Raw genomic sequence first — 5,528 nt, forward strand, 5'->3', positions numbered from 1 at the left:
AAACAGTTTGCAACTGTTTTTCTGCTGGTTTACCAGCTTCAATAACCTGGTTGTTCTATTGCTTTGCTGATTTTTTTTTGGCTATTTTCTACTGTTTTTTCTGCTGTTTTTTGCTGTTTTTCTGCTGTTTTGGACTGTTGTTTTTCTGCTGTTTTGTTGCTGTTTTTCTGCTGTTTTGGACTGCTGTTTTTTCGCTGTTTTGGACTGCTGTTTTTTGCTGTTTTTTCGCTGTTTTGGACTGCTGTTTTGCTGCTGCTTTTTGTTGTTTTTCTGCTATTTTGGACTGCTGTTTTTCTGCTGTTTTTTGCTGTTTTTCTGCTGTTTTGGACTGCTGTTTTTTGCTGTTTTTTCACTGTTTTGTACTGTTGTTTTTCTGTTGTTTTGGATTGCTTTTTTTTCGCCGGACTGCTTTTTTGCTGCTATTTTTTGCTGTTTTTCGCTGTTTTGGACTGCTGTTTTTTGCTTTTTTTCTGTTGTTTTGGACTGATGTTTTGGACTGCTATTTTTCTGCTGAGTTTCGAACCAAAAAAAAAAAGTAATAATCCTTTCAAATGCATTCAAACACGCTCATCCGAAAAGTATACAAAATGATCCAGTCATTTATAATTCTTCATGTATCGTTTGGTAAGTACATAGCGTATTTACAAAGCATAACCAGGTAACTTGGACAACAGCCCCAAGTTCACAGTCTCCTAGTAACAAAAGCTATCTCCCTATTTCAAAGGACTACACAGATCATAGGGATAGATGTTAATTTCTTCCAATTGACTGGCTTGTCTAGGAAACAAAACACCTCTACCATGAACATCTGATCTGCTTGCTAAAAATTCCAGAATTTCTCTACTTGGAAGATTCTTTTATTCCTCTCTTGCCAAATGTAGTAAAAACTGGCTGCTAACGTCATTCTGAAAACTTAAGCAACACAGGTTTTGCCCTTCATATGCATTAGAGCCCAGTTAAGTTCTTGCAATTCAAGCATTGCCGGGATACAACCTGCCAAGACAGCAGCTTTAGCCAAATGGTTAATTACAAAGAATTAAATCATTTCATTGAGAGAAAAAAAAGTACTCATCCAAATTGTATTGCATTATATTTGTCAACACCTAACAATAAGAAAAAATAGAATTGTAACATGCACATTTGAGAATATCTTTTAAACAACCCCTAGAGATTAGGTTACTTGTTGCAAGAAATATATTGCTCAGGATGGAATAGTTGTATGTATCTTACAGTTCTCACTTCATCCACAGTAATTGGCTCCAAAAGTCAACAAATACAGCTCTATGCACATGTTTGACAACACCTATCTCGCGGAAGAACACAACGGAAATAATCATTTGTAGCACCAGTTAATGTATCACTGCAAGAATAAAACAAGATATTTAGGCATGTGAAATTCAGAATTAGAAGCAGGATTATCATAGATTTCAATAACCAAATCGCTCCAAAAAATTAAACCTTTTGGTTGTCAACACCTATCTTGACAACCAGAATTGGACAGAACTGAAACTCACAGTTCAGAGAAAAGGAAATGATTTATATAACTAGAAAATCAATTTAGCTTTAAAGAGGCTCAGATTTTTAAAGTCACAACTTGTAAACAACATTCATCTATTCAACATCCTCTCAGACAAGAGGAAGTTAAAGGATTCAAATACCAACAAGATAACAAACTAAGCTACACAGTTAACCATTCTGAGGAGATACTAATTGTAAAAGCAACTAATTAGGTAAACACATAAGAGCAAATATTTAAACACATAAGTTCATATTTTGGTAACTAAATTGCTCGTAGGAAGGAGTAAAGTGGGCTGGAACATTAGGAGAGGCTTAGTTCTCTACTCCTAAGCTTGAACACAAGTTAATCTGAAAACATAATTTATCGACAAACATATAAGGATCTCATCATCGATTATAAGTGATATTTAACCAAAACAAACATTTTCCAATGAGTTGAGCATACTAGATCACGTAAGCAACAAAGAAAAAATTATACTTGGCATACATGTTCTTAGTTTAAAAGGAAACTAAAACATTTTATCTTACAAGAAACTAATCATGTTGATTTAATAGCAGATTAACAACACATAACTGGAATTAAACAACATGTTAAAGTGAAAATGGGGCTAGAATAAAACTAACTTAAACTAAATTAAAACCAAACTAATCTACATTAAAGTAGGAACACACAGAACTGAGAATGCAAGACAACAGTATTAAGAAGAGATATTTTTCTACTAAACTAATGTCCTAATCTACCTAATAATACAGCAACTAAACCCAAATAAACACAAAATCATACTATGTATAGAAACAAATTAGGAGAAAAACAAAAATGCAAAAATGACGAGAAGATTACGTAATAAGAAAACTTCAGTTTCTTTAATGAGAAAAGCTGAAAACTATGAAGTTTCTCAATGCTGTAATGCAATACATAAAAGAATCGGTGCTGCAATGCAGAGTAAATTAATGTTGATATTTTTCATAAAAACACAAAGTCCTTCAATAAATAACGTAGAAGTCTAAGAAGACAAGAAACTTAAAAAAACCATACTAGGAATATAGAAAATGACAATATGATGTGCTTTAGTTAAAACACAAACTAGTTAAAATTTAAGATTGAAAACACAAGACGTGTTTAATACAAGATGTTCAAAACAAACATAGTAATATTTCCCATATTTCATTTTTACTTGTGGCTTGTTTGGATATGAAATTAGTTTTTAATCTTGATTTATTTGTAGACGCTCGAGAGGGGTCAGGAAGTACCTTAAGATGAAGTCTTCAAGATTACTTACACGAGGAAGGCGAAGAACGCCGATGGTACGGACCAATGGATTGAGCCTAGGGCTCAGCAAACCTATGTAAGTCACTAACTAATAATAATAACTACGTTTGTTTGAACTAAATTTGCCTACTAACATTGCATCCTTCAATTTCAGACTGAGTTTCAACGACACAAGTTAGAATATTGTGCCAATCAGCCAACCGGGACGTCGATGACCAACGAGATAATTGCTCAGCAGTGGATGGAGAAGATAGCTCCCCCGACAAGGTATGGGACAGTTTATGGGATGCCTAATCGAGCATGTCGTCAATTTCCGTCGTTCCTTCAAGGCGTAGGTACTACTTCTGAAGGGGCAGTGGATCCTAAGGAGTATCAAGAAATGAAGCTGAAAGTTAGTCAACTAACAAGTACACTTAGTTCCACGGAGGCAAGGATGTTGCATATGCAGGCCCAAATTGACAGCTTACTCAACTCGGGGCCCTCTCATATTCCCCCGTATCCCGGGGATGCTCGTAGGTCACAACCCAGTAGACGACGTAGGTCACAAGACAATGTAGTTCATGCTTTTGTTGATGAGGATAGTGGGGAGGAATCGGATCATGTCTCTAACACCCAACGTTGACTTTTTTGATTATATTTGTATACTTTTGGATTGTAATATTGCTATGTTTTCTTGGATATGTATATTTTTTTATGATAGTTTTAATTCGAATTAGATGTACTTTTGAATGTGAATTAGATTGTAGGAAGTAGTTTATGGATGTTTAACTTTACGATGTTTAAGTGTTTGAATGTAGAAAGTAGTTTATGGTTGTTTAACTTTACGATGTTTAAGTGTTTGAATGTAGTTTTAAGGATATTTAGAAGTACGTACTTTAAATTGAAACTTGAGGTTGAATTTGATTTTAGAATGTGAAGTTTATGATTGTAAAAGTACTTTGATGAATTGGACGTGTTGATGAATTGTATTGTTGATTTGGTTGACGAGTGTGATTGGCAGGTGGATTACTGTAAAACCAGTTGAATTCTGGATTTGTTTTCCAGATTTTTGACCTCATGAGGTCGAATAGTCACCCAGAAATAGTAATCAGAAATCATAATTTCGACCGCACGAGGTCGAAAATCTGGGCACAAATTTGAATTTCGACCTCATGAGGTCGAAATCTAGCAATAATATTGCTAAATTTCGACCTCACGCGGTCGAAATTATGATTTTTTTATTATTATTTTTATTTTCTATCGTATTTCGACCACAGGAGGTCGAAAAATTTAAATAATATTTGCGTAAAATAATATTTTCGACCGCGTGCGGTCGAAATATTTTATTAATATTTAAATAAAAATAACTTTTTCGACCTCATGCGGTCGAACTTTTTTTAAAAAAAAATTAGGTAGAAAATTTATTTCGACCGCGTGTGGTCGAAAATTTTCGACCACGTGAGGTCGAAAAAACTTTCACCCTACCTGTTAACGACCATGCCTTGCGGTCGAAATTTTGGTCGAAAGTCGGCTAAATCGTGTTACAATTTGTTTTCTTCTTCATTAGCTTTTATGAATATGTGAGATCTATATCGATATTCGCATGCAACAAGTTCTTCCATAAAAGTAGCGATAATCAATCGATCCATCTTTTCTCAACTTAGTATAGTCTATTTGAGAAATCTACGATTGAGATTACAGAAATGAGCCATCAATTACAAATTCATCCTTTAGATAGTCCTAGTTTGATGCTCGCCACAGTGCCTTTCGATATATATATATATATATATATCCTATAGGAAAAGTATCATGAGATCACTTTCAGTGAAGAACACATTAGGTTTCATCGATGGTGATTGTAAGAAACCAACAACAAACTCATGCACAAATTCAACAATGGAAAAAATGACGATATTGCGATACCATGGATACTCAATTCTCTTGTGAAGGACATTGCAGATAGTTTTGAGTATGTCAATGACTCGGTCGAGTAATAGAAGGAACTAGAGGATCCTTATAACCAGACGAATATGCAAAGGTGTACCAAGTTCATAAAGATATCAATGACCTGAGCCAAGGACATCACTACCTTACTATACAAATATGAAGAAACTATGACAAGCGCACGCTAAGTATTAAGATTCAGTGCATTTGCCAATGTACCTGTGGAGCAAAGGAGAGTGTGCACAAGGCAGAATAGGATAGGAGGTTATTCCAGTTCTTAATGGGACTCAATGAGGTATACAATGAGGTCAGATGTAGTATTCGTGAACCTATTGCCTTCAATGGAACATGCCTTTTCCATACTCATTTAAGAAGGAAAACAAAGGGAATCTAAACTAAAAGGTCAACTGCTGATGGAGTCCACCTCATTGAATTTAGGATCATCAGGCATGAGAAACTTCAAGACAATTACTCTACAAGTGGAAATAATTTTGTGACAAACAGACCTTGTTTGTACTGTGATTATTGTAAAACTTCAGAGCACACAAAAGAGAAATCCTACAAATTACATGGCTATCCACAACATTATGCACAAAGTAACCATCTGCATAACAATAATTAAAATCTCAATTACAATCAGAATGTTAATCACAAATCCAGACTAGATTCAAAACTTCAAGTTCAATAAGGGGAAGATAATTGCTACAAATATACATAGACACCATCTGATATGTTGTCCAACAAAGGGGAAAATACCAAGTCTCAAAAGGAAAATCAAAATGGAAATCTCACGAAGGAATAATATGGACACATAGTG

At 34.6% G+C, this 5,528-nt stretch overlaps 1 long non-coding RNA gene across 1 annotated transcript; it reads right to left on the reverse strand.

The window, feature by feature from the left end:
* Positions 1 to 432: 432 nt before the first annotated feature.
* On the reverse strand, positions 433 to 1,446 carry LOC132611297 (uncharacterized). The gene is made up of 2 exons (XR_009571533.1): positions 1,231 to 1,446; positions 433 to 993 (listed from the first exon to the last, which is right to left on the reverse strand). It is a non-coding gene; the product is annotated as an uncharacterized LOC132611297 (long non-coding RNA).
* Between the last annotated feature and the right edge of the window lie 4,082 nt (positions 1,447 to 5,528).

Source organism: Lycium barbarum, chromosome 9 (genome assembly GCF_019175385.1).
Source record: "Lycium barbarum isolate Lr01 chromosome 9, ASM1917538v2, whole genome shotgun sequence".
NCBI classification, from domain to species: domain Eukaryota; kingdom Viridiplantae; phylum Streptophyta; class Magnoliopsida; order Solanales; family Solanaceae; genus Lycium; species Lycium barbarum.